Source organism: Bos grunniens, chromosome 8, assembly GCF_055505025.1.
Source record: "Bos grunniens cultivar Pamir isolate PY7600 chromosome 8, Bosgru_T2T1.0, whole genome shotgun sequence".
Lineage (NCBI taxonomy): Eukaryota > Metazoa > Chordata > Mammalia > Artiodactyla > Bovidae > Bos > Bos grunniens.
The window spans coordinates 19,487,054-19,503,351 of record NC_141172.1 but is presented as its reverse complement, the minus strand read 5'-3'; the positions used below and the strand labels follow the sequence as shown (position 1 = coordinate 19,503,351).

Below are 16,298 nucleotides of genomic sequence, written 5' to 3'. Positions count from 1 at the left end.
ATGCAAATTCAATCCCTGGGTTGGGAAGATCCCCTGGAGGAGGGCATGGCAACCCACTCCAGTGTTCTTGCCTTGAGAATCCCATGGACAGAAGAGCCTGGCAGGCTACAGTCCATAGGATCACAAAGAGTCAGACATAGCTGAAGCAACTTAGCACGCATGTGTGCAGTCCAATTGGTTTCCAGACTCTGCTTTGTATGGATACTTCCAGATGCTGCTTAGCAAGTTCTGGTTATGAAGTGACTGGTTGTGGAACTCTACGGGGCCCCAGGGACAGTGCTGGCTCACTGGTGGATGGACTTAGAGCCCCAAAGACTCTGGGGCTGTTGCCCACCCACTGGCAGGTGAAGCCAGGTCCCAGGGTTACTGCCAGACTACTGGCAGGCAGAGCTGATTCCTGGAGAGTCTGGCTGCAAGGCCCAGGGATCCCAGAGCTCATTTTGGATTGTTATGGGGAAGGGGAAGTTCCTGATACAGTTGGGTATGGTGTCCTGTCCATCGTGTCCTGAAGGTTATGTTGGCCTTCTGGGAGGTAGAGTCTGGGCCTAGCTGATCCCAAAATAGGTTCTGGCCTCTACTGGCAGGCTCATCCTCAGGCTGCAGTATCATAGTTTTCTTGCATCTAGTGTCTGCCCCCTGGTAGGTGAGGCTCATCTAGAGGCTTGTGCAGGCTTCCTGGCAGGAAGAATCAGTTCCTTCCCATTAGTGTTTGGCTCTCGGTCTTGGCCCTCTGGTGGTCAGGGCCCTGTCTACAGGCAACTGTGGGCTCAGGAAGTCCTTAGGCAGCCTGTCTGCCAAGAGGTAGGGTTGTGCCTCCACCCCACTAGTTTGGCCTGAGGCATCCCAGCACTGGCATCCACAGGCTGTTCGGTGGGACGAGGCCTTGCCGTGAATGAGCCGAGGTGCCCATTGCCAGCAACAGACGTGTTCACTTGGCTGGATGTTCCCAAATATGTTTGCCTCCCATATCTATGTCTCCAAGGTGAGTCACAGCCACCCCCCACTTCTCTAGGGGGCTCTCCAGCAGGTAGTCTGGCCCAGGCTCCTATCAAATTATTGTTTTTGCCCTGGGTCCAGTGTGTATAAGATTTTGTGTACGCCTTTTAAAAGCAAAGTCTCTATTTCCCCCAGTCCTTTGGGGCCTGAAGTTAAGCCCTCCGCCATTTGGCATTCAGAGCCAAATGCTCCAGGGGCTCATCTTCCCAGTGCCGTACCCCTAGGTGAGGGCACTAAGGTCTCACTCCTGTGGGAGAACTTCTGAAAATATAATTATTCTCTAATCTGTGGTTTGTCCCCGTACAGGAGGGTATGGGATTTGATTATATCATAAGTGCATCTCTTCTACCCATCTCAATGTTGTTTCTTCTTTGTCTCTAGTTGTAGAAGATCTTTGCTGGTAGATCTCAATCTTTTTTTCAGTGGTTGATCTGAAGATAGTTGTGATTTTGGTGTGTTCATGAGAGGAGATGAGTTCAGGCTCTTTCTACCCAACTATCTTGCCCACTCTCCTGCCAGAAAGTATTTTGATAAATCACTGGAGACTGAACATGAGGTGCTGAGGGAGTCTGAGCAATAATAACAAAGGAGATGATTTTTTAAATAAACATTTTGTTGCTTACTCTATGCCAAGAACTATTGTAGGTACTAATACATGTTGATTCATTTAATTATCATAACTACTCTTGTGAATTATGAATTATTTTCTCCTCACTTTTACAGATGATGATCCTGAGGTATAGAGGTTAAATGCCTTATTCAAGGTCATGCCTCTGTAGGCAGTGCTGGGATTTGAACTAAGGAAGCCTCAACCCACAGTCCATGCCACAACCAGCATACAATACTGACTTTATCGATAAAAATTTTTGTAGGTGTTTACTATTGTTTGTCGGAGAAGGCAATGGCACCCCACTCCAGTACTCTTGCCTAGAAAATCCCATGGATGGAAGAGCCTGATAGGCTGCAGTCCATGGGGCCGCTAGGAGTCGGACACGACTGAGTGACTGCACTTTCACTTTTCCCTTTCATGTATTGGAGAAGGAAATGGCAGCCCACTCCAGTGTTCTTGCCTGGAGAATCCCAGGGATGGGGGAGCCTGGTTGGGCTGACATCTCTGGGGTCGCACAGAGTCGGACACGACTGAAGTGACTTAGCAGCAGCAGCAGCACTATTGTTTGTATTTTTTTTTCCTATGAAAAAGAAGGGAAATAGAGAAAAAAATGAAGCAGTAAGAGAAAGGAACCATAGAGATGGAAAAAAGCTCTGCCTTCAGAGCTGGTGTGACTGAAAGGTGTTTTTTTTTTTTTTAAAGAATCTCATACTGTACAAGTATGAGACTCTCATACTCATCAAGTACAATCTCATACTGCTTGCTGCACAATAGGCCAGTAAGACAAGCTGTTGGGGAAAGAAATAACTTGATTTGGAAATCCAGAAGACTGACAAGTTAGTGGACCACCTAACCACCCAAGTTAGGATTCAGGCTTCTTTCATACTAAAAGAGGAGGAGTGTGGTTGATTGTTATAAACTTCTTGGGGTCAGAATCCTTTATTCTTACAGCTCTCCAAATAGACCAGGCCAGATATTCCTATAAACCTCCGATGGGACAAATGTTATTACGTGTTCTACAACTTTTTATCTCTATATGAATGGGAAAGAGTCATATCTTTAAAGGTCAGAGCTTTGAGAACTGGGCTATCCTATATATTTCAGTCTATAAGCAATATTCTAAACTTGCAGCAAAAGCAATAGAATACAAAGGTTAAAAAAAATAGATCCAATGTGGAGTTAGATTTTTTCTTCCCTGTTATAAGAATAGGAGTGTTTTACATGCCATGTTACATTCTTTTATTATTCATGCATATTATGGCCCCCTCTCATGATGCCCAAATCAATAGTAAATCTAAAATCATAGTCTTGTATAAAACAGCAAAGTAGTTAAGTTTTACCTCCAGGTTAATGTTGTACAGAATGTAGATTTCATGGGGGTGCACACACACACACACAAAAGAAGCAAGCGCCCCAAATTAGAATTGATCAGCTAATCATAATCCCAGGTAGTCTCAGAAATCTTAGATCAGGCTTTGGGCTTCCAGGCTATGGAATTGTGGTTAAAATAAAACTTTTCTATATCTCAAGAGGAAGGGAGTTCCAATAGACACTTGGATTTCATTAAAATCTTTTATTGAAATGTAGTTGGTTTACAATATTGAGCTAATGCCTGCTGTACAGCATAGCGACTCAGTTATACACATACATACATTCTATTTTTCTATTATCTTCAGTTATGGTTTATCCTAGATTAGATATGGTTCTCTGTGCTTTACAGTAGGAGCTTGTTTATACATTCTAAATGTAATAGCTTGCATCTACTAACCCCACACTCCTAGTCAATCCATCTCCCAGCCTCCCTCCTCCTTGGCAACCCCAAGTCTATTCTCTGTAAGGTTGCTTCTGTTTTGTAGATAAATCCATTTGTGCCATATTTTAGATTCTACATAAAAGTTATATCATATGGTATTTATCTTTCCCTTTCTGACTTACTTCACTTAGTAAGATGATCTCTAGTTGCATCCATGTTACTGCAGCTGGCATTATTTCATTCTTTTTTATGGCCAAGTATTTCATTGTATATATGTACCACATCTTCTTTATCCATTCATTTGTTGACGGACATTTATGCTGCTTCCATGACTTGGCTACTGTGAATAGTGCCACTGTGAACATAGAAGTGCATGTATCTTTTTGAATTATAGTTTTGTCCAGGTATATGCACAGGAGTGGGATTGCTGAATCATATAGAAACTCTACTTTTAGGCTTCAGAGGCGCTTCCATGCTATTTTCCATAGTGGCTGTAACACTGTGCTGAAAGCATTTCACTTTAAGAAAAATATTTTGTTTTTCTCCACAATAAATTGAGGATGAGGATGGCCTATATTAGCAAGTTTTAATAATGAAGCACCATTGCTCAAAGGCCACAATACCTATTTTAGTTATAATAGAAAACTACATGAATATTTTTAACATTAAGGTAAGATTAATAAACAAGAATACTTTCAAAGACTTTTCTTTGTCAGCGGACAGCTCAGTTTCCATCAGATAGGTAATTGCCATTCCAGTTTACTTTCAAACCATAGGATGTCCTTTTTTTATCATAAAGATATGTTTCCATGGGGCAAAAGTAAATCATTTTCTTTCATCTATAAAGCCAAAATTTTCTTTCTCTTATATGTGGCACCACAGTCCAAACAAGAACAGGCAGGTCGAATAAGGGCCATTTCCAGGCCGGTGACCTGGTTTCTTATGTACACCGGCTATTATTTTGCATCAGAGCCCCTGAGGATTCCCAGACAGGGCTTTAGCAGGTGGGTTTCCTGATAGTGTCAATGAGAGCACTAATACACTAATCTCAGATAGATGATATCCTGTGCATATCTTTGCATTTCTTTGTTCTCCCAAGGAAGTGCTTCCAGCTCACCACTTACAGTGTTCCCTTTGGTCTGGATGTTTGCACAGACTTATTTGTTGCACACACAATTAACTTTTTTGGTTGTTTCTTCTTGGTTGTCACAAACTTTTTAAAAGACTAAGAAACTTCAGTGACTTATAAAGAAAATATTTTTGTTCATTCAATAATTAAAACTGTTATGGCGAAGATCAATATAATCTTAATCCTATGCTAGGCATTCTGGGAGGTACAGATAAGAATAACAGTATTCATTGTTTGCCACTGTGGTAAGAGATTTTTTTTTTTTTAATTTTATATTAGATTCCCTGGTGGCTCAGCTGGTAAAGAACCTGCTTGCAATGTGGGAGACCTGGGTTCGATCCCTGGGTTGGGAGGATCCCCTGGAGAAAGGAATGGCAACCCACTCTAGTATAATTGCCTGAAGAATTCCACGGACAGAGGAATCTGGTAAGCTACAGTCCATGGGGTCACAAAGAGTCAGACATGACTGAATGACTAACACTTTCACTTTCTTTTTTTTTTTTAATTTTATTTTATTTTTAAACTTTACATAATTGTATTAGTTTTGCCAAATATCAAAATGAATCCATCACAGGTATACATGTGCTCACTTTCTTTTCACTAGCTAGTTAACAATATTGTGACAGTTTCAGATGAACAGCAAAGGAACTCAGCCATACATATACATGTATTCATTCTCCCCCAAACTCCCCTCCCATCCAGGCTGCCACGTAACATTGAGCAGAGTTCCCTGTGCTATACAGTAGGACCTTATTGGTTATCCATTTGAAATATACCAGTGTGTACATGTCGACCCCATACTCCCTAACTCAATACACCTTCATGTTTAAACCTCATTACAGCTGTATCAGATATATTGCTGAGGCGTGAATTAGGAAACTGAGGTTCAAAGATGTTATGAATTTTGCACAAATCCAAACAGCCTCTAGGTTATAAAGGCTAGGTATTATTTCTGGTTATGTGACTCCAGGATTCATTCTGTTAATACTTAAAGTGACAAATGGTTCTTGCCCTCAGGAAGTTTACAGTTTAGAGACATACAAAACTCAGTTTAAGAAAAATCAGAATGCATTAAGTGCTACAATAATGGCATGATCCAAGTCCGTTAACAGGACAGACTGAAATAACTCCACATTTTGCACTTTTCTTTGGGGACAATGAAAATTACTCCAAATCCTTCAGGCAAGAAAATACAGGGGCAGGTTTGGGACAGCATGAAAGTCACGCTAGGAAAAGCACAAGTTGAATGTGATGCTCGGAAATATGGTTTGAGGCCAAATCAAGAAATGTCTTAGAGTTTACAATCACAATTAGAAAACCTCAATGTGTGGTGGTTTCTGGTAAGGAAAACTCAAACTTTAATCCAGTTTCTCACATCAGTGTGTTCATTGTCTATTAATTAAGACCACCAGCTTTTGTGAACTTCTTCTATTTCATAGATCTTTTCTCCTCTATCTAGTTAACATAGACTGGATTTCACTAAGTGAACAATCCATGTAATCCTAGGTCATGAGGTGAGAAGTGAAGTGAAAGTCACTCAGTTATGTTTGACTCTTTGTGACCCCATGGACTATACAGTCCATGGAATTCTCCAGGCCAGAATACTGGAGTGGGTAGCCTTTCCCTTCTCCAGGGGATCTTCCCAACCCAGGGATCGAACCCAGGTCTCCTACATTGCAGGTGGATTCTTTACCAGCTGAGCCACAAGGGAAGCCCATGAGGTGTAACAAGCTGCAACTATAGTCTTGTATTCCCCCTGGATTCACAGTTTAGGTTACCTTATTGGTGGATGAGACAATGTCCAATTGTCCTTGATAATTATGTGAACAGGAACTGAAATCAACCTTGTGATTCTGTTCCCATACAAAGACAAAAAGGAAAAAAAGGAAGGAGAGCTAGATATATCAGAGTTCTCTGGTACACATAAATGTTCCTGTTTGTGTGTGTATGTGAGTGTGTGTGTGGGGAAGTGCTGTGGAAGGAGGGAGGGAGGAGGAGCATGCAGGAAAGTGAATATGGTTTCCCCTTTTCCTGTATGAAGTGGGCTTCCCTGATGGCTCAGACAGTAAAGAATCTACCTGCAACACAGGAGACCTGGCTTCAATCCCTGGGTTGGGAATATCCCTTGGAGGAGGGCATGGCAACCCACTCCAGTATCCTTGCCTGGAATCCCCAAGTTCAGAGGAGCCTGGAGGGCTACAGTCCATGGGGTCACACACACAGAGTCAGACTCGACTGAGCAACTAAGCACAGCAGAGCTGCATTAAGTAAGTAAGCTAGGTATGTCCATAGTGATAGGATAACCAGTATTTTCCTCTTTTAGTGAAGACTTGGAGTTAATCTTTTAGTTCAGGGGAACAATAACATGGTGAGAGAAGAGGTAACATATATTAGAATTTAAAAACTAAATATTATATGTATCTTGTAACATTGAAATTTCTGATTGCTCATCCTTCAAATATGTTTCCTGTTCTTGGCTGTTTGGGAATGCTGTGACTTTAATAGAACTTGGTAATGTGTATCCTTCTCTGGAGAAGGCAACGGTACCCCACTCCAGTACTCTTGCCTAGAAAATCCCATGGATGGAGGGGCCTGGCAGGCTACAGTCCATGGGGTCGCAAAGAGTCGGACACGACTGACGGACTTCATTTTCATGCATTGGATAAGGAAATGGCAAACCACTCCAGTGTTCTTGCCTGGAGAATCCCAGGGACAGAGGAGCCTGGTGGGTTGCCATCTATGGGGTCGCAAAGAGTTGGACACGACTGAAGCGACTTAGCAGCAGCAGCAATGTGTATCCATATTATACTTTGTTGATAGAATTTCTTAAAACTTCAAATGTGCCCAATGGAATGTGAATGGGAAAATTATTTTCACCCTTGCAAATCTATTCACTAGGGAATTTTAAGACTTTGCCTTTTGAAATCAATGTCTTTCTTCATTTCTGAGTCTTACCAGTTAACACAGAGTGAAGTGTTTCCTTCAGGAGCCCAAGATAGGGATAGGCCATTGGGGGTCTTCTGTTTGTCTGTCCCATGTGAAAAGTTGATATACAGCAGGATTAATTCTGTAGTACTACTGAATGACCTCTCCTTAGCCCTTCCTTGGGGAAAGGCAGTTTCCAAGGTACCATTTTGCCCTATAAAAGAGAAGTTAATCCTAGTAAACTGGGCTTTCTTTCCTAAACATTTATGGGCATGGAGTATACACTAATAGCTATTATCCTATTTTTGCTATGGTGACAGCAATGCGTTGTCATCTAAATCATTGGGCATGCATAACATCAGAGGCATGGTGCCAATAGGACTAACCACATTAGGGTGGGAAGTTAAGTTGACGTCAGGTCCCTCGTTTTGTTTTAATGTCCTGCTGAAATGTCTCTGAAGTCTCACAAGAGACTTTGCTTTGATCAACATCCTTCAACCTTCAAAGGTATCCTGGAGGTGTTTGTAAGACAGCTGCTTGCTGAAATAACCTTGATTACTTGTTCTAAGAATTGTCATGGCATGTCTCATAGATTTGTGGGGAGTCTCTATACAAAAAGCTGCTGACATTGGTACCCACGTTCAACTATATTCACTATAATAAGTCCCCCTGACTATTGACACCTCAATTTTTTTGTGTGTACAAATATGTTTAAGTGCAAGTTATCTAAGATACTACCCATCTTCTTATTCTAAATGTTCATGTAATGTTTTTCTTACACAAAAGTAACACATGCTCGGTTATAGAAAATTTGAAAATCTCAAATAAGAGAGAAGGAAAGATTTCCCTCTTTGAGATTACCACTAAAACATAAGAGTACTTTTCTAGTAGTCTGTAATGTGACTGGTTTTAGTTTTGTGTGTTATTATTAAATAATTATAGTAAAAATATATACAGAGTAGAGTGTACCAGTTTATTTTTAATTAATACATAAAACATGCCTTTCAAAGGTGAAAAAAGAATCATCCTGGTGTTACACTGACTCTGATGAAAACTTCCCTTATTCCGTTCTTATATTTTCCTTTATAAGAAAATATAAGTTCCTCAAGCTTTACCAATACTCTCTGTTGTGAAAAAGGAAAAATGCCAAGTTAATGGTTGGGTGCTTGAAGAATTGTTGGTTTGGAGCACCTAAAAAATCAACTTCTGAATTGTTTCTTTTTTATTACTGCACAAAAACATACTATTCTTCTTTAAAGTATTCTGATTCACTGGGCTGTGTATAAAGAAAGTGACTTTTGCAATCACTGTTGGAATGCTCATGGAGAATATTGTCAAGGTGATTGGTAGAAGATAATTAGCAGCCACCTGGCATGGAATGTGAAATAGTAATAGGGAGATATTGAAAGCCATATGGAGGAATTGGAGGAAAAAAGCCACAGAGACATAGAAAATTTTGTAAACATAATAGTGAAACAATGAGATAAGAATAGGAGGAGGATAAGGAACTAATATCTTGATTTGTTACTTGGATCAGGTACTGGGCTTATCAATTTCCAAATACTACCTCTTTCAATCTTTATAATTATACTATAAAATACAGTGATACAGTGAACACACAAATGTTAAGTAACATGACCATTTTCTTAGAGTCAAGAGCAACAAAAAGCTGTCAGGTAGATATTCAAAGCAAAATGAATCTGGTTTTTTGTGTGTGTGCATGTATTTTTGGTTTTTTAAAGCAAGTTTATGGACATATAATTCATATACCAATGCAATTTAGCCATTTAATATGTACAATTCAATGGTTTTGGGTAGATTCATAAAAATGTGCAAATTTCACTACTGATTTTATAATATCTTTATCACCCCTGAAAGAAATGGACCTATGAGAAGTCATTCCCCATACTTGCCTTCCACAAGCCTCTGGCAACTGCTAATCTACCTCCTGTCTCTATAGATTTGGCTATTTTCTCATATCTTATAAATGAATTCATATATTATCTTTTATGAGTAACAGGCAAATTTGGCCTTGGCATACGGAATGAAGCAGGGCAAAGGCTAATAGAGTTTTGCCAAGAAAATGCACTGGTCATAACAAACACCCTCTTCCAACAACACAAGAGAAGACTCTACACATGGACATCACCAGATGGTCAACACCGAAATCAGATTGATTATATTCTTTGCAGCCAAAGATGGAGAAGCTCTATACACTCAACAAAAACAAGACCAGGAGCTGACTGTGGCTCAGATCATGAACTCCTTATTGCCAAATTCAGACTTAAGTTGAAGAAAATAGGGAAAACCACTAGACCATTCAGGTATGACCTAAATTAAATCCCTTATGATTATACAGTGGAATTGAGAAATAGATTTAAGGGCCTAGATCCGAGAGAGTGCCTGATGAACTATGGAATGAGGTTCACGACATTGTACAGGAGACAGGGATCAAGACCATCTCCATGGAAAAGAAATACAAAAAAGCAAAATGGCTGTCTGGGGAGGTCTTACAAATAGCTGTGAAAAGAAGAGAAGCAAAAAGCAAAAAATAAAATGAAAGATATAAGCATCTGAATGCAGACTTCCAAAGAATAGCAAGGAGAGATAAGAAAGCCTTCCTCAGTGAATAATGCAAAGAAATAGAGGAAAACAACAGAATGGGAAAGACTACAGATCTCTTCAAGAAAATTAGAGATACCAAGGGGACATTTCATGCAAAGATGGGCTTGATAAAGGACAGAAATGGTATGGACCTAACAGAAGCAGAAGATATTAAGAAGAGGTGGCAAGAATACACAGAAGAACTGTACAAAAAAGATCTTCATGACCCAGATAATCACGATGGTGTGATCACTGACCTAGAGCCAGACATCCTGGAATGTGAAGTCAAGTGGGCCTTAGAAAGCATCACTACGAACAAAGCTAGTGGAGGTGACAGAATTCCAGTTGAGCTATTTCAAATCCTGAAAGATGATGCTGTGAAAGTGCTGCACTCAATATGCCAGGAAATTTGGAAAACTCAGCAGTGGCCACAGGACTGGAAAAGGTCAGTTTTCATTCCAATCCCAAAGAAAGGCAATGCCAAGGAATGCTCAAATGACTGCACAATTGCACTCATCTCACCTGCTAGTAAAGTAATACTCAAATATCTCCAAGCCAGGCTTCAGCAATACATGAACCGTGAACTTCCAGATGTTCAAGCTGGTTTTAGAAAAGGCAGAGGAATCAGAGATCAAATTTCCAGCATCCACTGGATCATGGAAAAAGCAAGAGAGTTCCATAAAAACATCTATTTCTGCTTTATTGACTATGCCAAAGCCTTTGACTGTGTGGATCACAATAAACTGTGGAAAATTCTGAAAGAGATGGGAATATCAGACCACCTGACCTGCCTCTTGAGAAATCTGTATGCAGGTCAGGAAGCAACAGTTAGAACTGGACACAGAACAACAGACTGGTTCCAAATAGGAAAAGGAGTATGTCAAGGCTGTATATTGTCACCTGCTTATTTAACTTCTATGCAGAATACATCATGAGAAACGCTGGGCTGGAAGAAGCACAAGCTGGAATCAAGATTGCCAGGAGAAATATCAATAACCTCAGATATGCAGATGACACCGCCCTTATGGCAGAAAGTGAAGAGGAACTAAAAAGCCTCGATGAAGGTGAAAGAGGAGAGTGAAAAAGTTGGTTTAAAGCTCAACATTCAGAAAACAAAGATCATGGCATCCGGTCCCATCACTTTATGGGAAATAGATGGGGAAACAGTGGAAACAGTGTCAGACTTTATTTTGGGGGGCTCCAAAACCACTGCAGATGGTGATTGCAGCCACGAAATTAAGACACTTACTCCTTGGAAGGAAAGTTATGACCAACCTAGATAGCATATTCAAAAGCAGAGACATTACTTTGCCAACAAAGGTCCATCTAGTCAAGGCTATGGTTTTTCCTGTGGTCATGTATGGATGTGAGATTTGGACTGTGAAGAAGGCTGAGCACCTAAGAATTGATGCTTTTGAACTGTGGTGTTGGAGAAGACTCTTGAGAATCCCTTGGACTGCAAGGAGATCCAACCAGTCCATTCTGAAGGAGATCAGCCCTGGGATTTCTTTGGAAGGAATGATGCTAAGCTGAAACTCCAGTAGTTTGGCCACCTCATGTGAAGAGTTGACTCGTTGGAAAAGACTCTGATGCTGGGAGGGATTGGAGGCAGGAGGAGAAGGGGACGACAGAGGATAAGATGGCTGGATGGCATCACTGACTCGATGGACCTGAGTCTGAGTGAACTCCAGGAGTTGGTGATAGACAGGGAGGCCTGGCGTGCTGCAATTCATGGGCACGCAGAGTTGGACATGACTAAGTGACTGATCTGATCTGATCTGAAAGCTCAACATTCAGAAAACTAACATCATGGCATCTGGTCCCATTACTCATGGCAAATAGATGGGGAAACAATGGAAGTAGTGAAAGACTTAATTTTGGGGGGCTCCAAAATCACTGCTGATGGTGATTGCAGCAATGAAATTAAAAGACGCTTACTCCTTGGAAGGAAAGTTATGACCAACCTAGACAGCATATTAAAAAAGCAGAGACATTACCTTGCCAACAAAGGTCCGTCTAGTCAAGGCTATAGTTTTTCCAGCCGTCATGTATGGATGTGAGAGTTGGACTGTGAAGAAAGCTGAGTGCCGAAGAATTGATGCTTTTCAACTATGGTGTTGGAGAAGACTCTTGAGAGTTCCTTGGACTGCAAGGAGATCCAACCAGTCCATCCTAAAGGAGATCAGTCCCGGGTGTTCATTGAAGGGTCTGAACCTAATCTGTAAAAAATACTGAATCACTATGTTGTATACCTAAAAGTAATATTGTAAATCAACTCTACTTCAACTAAGAAAAAAGAAAAAATACCATATGATTTGACTTGTGTGAAATATAAAGAACAGATAATCCAAAATAAATGAACAAGTTAAATAAAAAGAAACACACCAAACAGAGCCTGTAATAATGGTCAACAGAGGGGAAGAGGCTCAGTTCAGTTCAGTCACTCAGTCATGTCCAACTCTTGCGACCCCATGGACTGCGGCATGCCAGGCCTCCCTGTCCAACACCAACTCCTGGAGCTTACTCAAACTCATGTCCATTGAGTCAGTGATGCCATCCAACCATCTCATCCTCTGTTGTCCCCTTTTCCTCCTGCCCTCAGTCTTTCCTATCATCAGGGTCTTTTCAAATGAGTCAGTTCTTTGCATCAGGTGACCAAAGTTTTGGAGTTTCATCTTCAGCATCTACGCATGAGGTGGCCAAAGTACTGGAGTTTCAGCTTTAGCATCATTCCTTCCAAAGATATCCCAGGGCTGATCTCCTTCACAATGAACTGGTTGCATCTCCTTGCAGTCCAAGGGACTCTCAAGAGTCTTCTCCAACACCACAGTTCAAAAGCATCAATTCTTCGGCGCTCAGCCTTCTTCACAGTCCAAATCTCACATCCATACATGACCACAGGAAAAACCATAGCCTTAACTAGATGGACATTTGTTGGCAAAGTAATGTCTCTGCTTTTCAATATGCTGTCTAGATTGGTCATAACTTTCCTTTCAAGGAGTAAGCGTCTTTGAATTTCATGGCTGCAGTCACCATCTGCAGTGATTTTTTACAGATTATACTCCCTTAAAGTTATCACAAGATAATGGCTATAATTCCCTGTATTAGAGTTGACTCATTGGAAAAGACTCTGATGCTGGGAGGGATTGAGGGCAGGAGGAGAAGGGGATGACAGAAGATGAGATGGCTGGATGGCATCACTGACTCGATGGACATGAGTCTCAGTGAACTCTGGGAGTTGGTGATGGACAGGGAGGCCTGGCGTGCTGCGATTTATGGGGTCACAAAGAGTCGGACACGACTGAGCATCTGATCTGATACAACATATTCTCTTGCTTATCTATTTTATACACAGTAGTTTGCTTCTTCTAGTTCCTGACCCCTAATTTGCCCCTTGCCTCTGCCTCTCCCCTCTACCATTTGACAACCAAAAGCTTGTCTTCTGTGTCTGTGAGTCTATTACTGTTTTGCATGTACATGTTTGTTTTATTGTTTAGATTCCTACCATAAGTGATATCATACATTATTTGTCTTTCTCTTATTTTAGTAAGGATAATATTCTCTAGGACTAGCTACTTTGCTGCCAAATGGCAGTATTTCATTCTTTTTATGGCTGAGTTACATTTCTTTTTATAGATTCAATATAATCACATCCTCTTTATCTTCTCAAATATTGATGGACAGTTAAATTTTTTTAGATATTTATACTGACCACTCAAAATTGATAATAGCTAAGATTCTGGAACATCTGTTTGAAATTAAGAATATTTTTATTTCAAATTAAAAATAATCAAGAGTTTCCCTTATTCCAGACACTTTTATCTTCCTGCTTACAGAAAGTAATACTCTCATACACATCTCCTGTCCTTCCACCTTATTATTTAGTCTGTTACCTAATTTTGAAATGTTTGATTTTAGCCACATATTTTTGTTCTGGAATATAGATAACTATTTTAAAGAAGGTAGTATGAGGAACTCAAATATTGAAAAGCAACAAGTTAGAGAAAAATGTAGGTAAGATACTCTACTGGAAATTTATGTCATAATAATAATAATAATTCAGTTGCCAGATCCAACTGAATTCATCTTAGCAAATTCCTATGTGGCACAGCAAGAAAATGTTGAAAAATATACTTAGTAACATTTGTTTTCTATTGTGATTTTCATATATGAGAAACAAATACCTTATAAATAAAATCAGAAATTAGAATTTAAAATGATTCATACTGGTAATATATCTTTACAGGAGAAATACTTGCAAAAAGTACCTAGCATGGTCTCTCTTATTTTGTTATCTAAGACAACATATGGAAGTTATTTTTTAATTGCTTAAGAATTCCAAACATGAGGACATGAAAGCAGTTTTTATCCATTTTGATAAAAGCATATTTCATCTAAACACAAAAATATAAAATAGAGCCTTTACATTTTTTGTCATCAAAGCTATTTTTTTCTTACATATTTATTTAATGTGAATTAACAAATGGAAGAGATAATATAATTTTATATGTATGGATATTTTAGATGTTTTATTTAATTAACATTATGCTATTAGATATTATACCCAAGTGATTTAAAATATTTGGCTTATAATCTGTGTCAGTTCAGTTCAGTCACTCAGTCCTGTTCTACTCTTTGTGACCCCATGGACTGTGGCATGCCAGGCTTCCCTATCCATGACCAACTCCCAGAGTCTACTCAAACAAATGTCCATCGAGTCAGATACGTCATCCAACCATCTCATCCTCTGCTGTCCCCTTCTCCTTCTGCCTTCAATCTTTCCCAGCATCAGGGTCTTTTCAAATGAGTCAGTTCTTTGATTCAGAGGGCCAAAGCATTGGAGTTTCAGCTTCAGCATCAATACTTCCAATGAATATTCAGGACAAATTTTCTTTAGGATGGACTGGTTGGATCCCCTTGCAGTCCAAGGGACTCTCAAGAGTCCTCTCCATCACCACAGTTCAAAAGCATCAATTCTTCAGCCCTCAACTTTCTTTATAATCCAACTCTCACATCCATACATGACTACTGGAAAAACCAAAGCTTCGACTAGACAGACATTTGTTGGCAAACTAACGTCTCTGCTTATTTATATGCTGTCTACATTAGTCATAACTTTTCTTCCAAGGAACAAGCATCTTTTAATTTCATGGCTACAGTCATCATCTGCAGTGATTTTGGTGCTCAAAAAATAAAGTCTCTCACTGTTTCCGTTGTTTCCCCATCTATTTGCCATGAAGTGGTGGGACTGAATGCCATGATCTTAGGTTTTTGAATGTTGAGCTTTAAGCCAACTTTTTCACTCTCCTCTTTCTCTTTCATCAAGAGGCTCTTTAGTTCTTCTTTGCTTTCTGCCATAAGGGAGGTGTCATCTGTGTATCTGAGGTTATTGATATTTTTCCCAGCAATCTTGATTCCAGCTTGTGCTTCCTCCAGCCTGGCATTTTGCATGATGTACTCTGCATATAAGTTAAATAAACAGGGTGACAATATACAGCCTGAGGTACTCCTTTCCTGATGTGGAACCAGTCTCTTGTTTCATGTCCAGTTCTAAGTGTTGCTTCTTGATCTGCATGCAGATTTCTCAGGAGGCGGGTCAGGGGGTCTGGTGTTCCATCTCTTGAAGAATTTTCCACAGTTTATTGTGATCCACACAGTTAAAGGCTTTGGTGTAGTCCATAAAGCAAAAATTAGATGTTTTTCTGGAACTCTCTTCCTTTTTTGAAGATCCAGCAGAAGTTGGCAATTTGATCTCTGGTTCCTCTGCCTTTTCTAAATCCAGCTGGAACATCTGAAAGTTCACGGTTCATGTACTGTTGAAGACTGGCTTAGAAAATTTTGACCATTACTTTGCTAGCGTGTGAGATGAGTTCAGTTGGCATTGCCTTTCTTTGGGATTGGAATGAAAACTGACATTTTCCAGTCCTGTGGCCACTGCTGAGTTGTCCAAATTTGCTGGCATATTGAATGCAGCACTTTCAAAGTATCATCTTTTAGGATTTGAAATAGCTCAACTGGAATTCCATCACCTCACTAGCTTTGTCCATAGTGATGCTTCCTAAGGCCCACTTGACTTCACATTTCAGGATGTCTGGCTCTAGGTCAGTGATCACACCATTATGGTTATCTGGGTCATGAAGATCTTTTTTGTATAGTTCTTCTGTGAATTCTTGCTACATCTTCTTAATATCTTCTGGTTAGATCCATGCCATTTCTGTCCTTTACTGAGCCCATCTTTGCATGCAATGTTCCCTTGGTATGTCTAATTTTCTTGAAGAGAT

At 40.1% G+C, this 16,298-nt stretch overlaps 1 long non-coding RNA gene across 4 annotated transcripts in view; it reads left to right on the top strand.

Annotated features, from left to right (window-relative positions):
- Nucleotides 1–16,298, top strand: part of LOC147366721 (uncharacterized) — a 326,426-nt gene that overhangs the window by 21,399 nt on the left and 288,729 nt on the right. For all 4 annotated transcript variants that reach the window (XR_015169040.1, XR_015169039.1, XR_015169038.1 and 1 more), the window contains exon 2: nt 4,768–4,914. This is a non-coding gene — a long non-coding RNA (uncharacterized LOC147366721). The remainder of the gene's footprint in view (nt 1–4,767; nt 4,915–16,298) is intronic.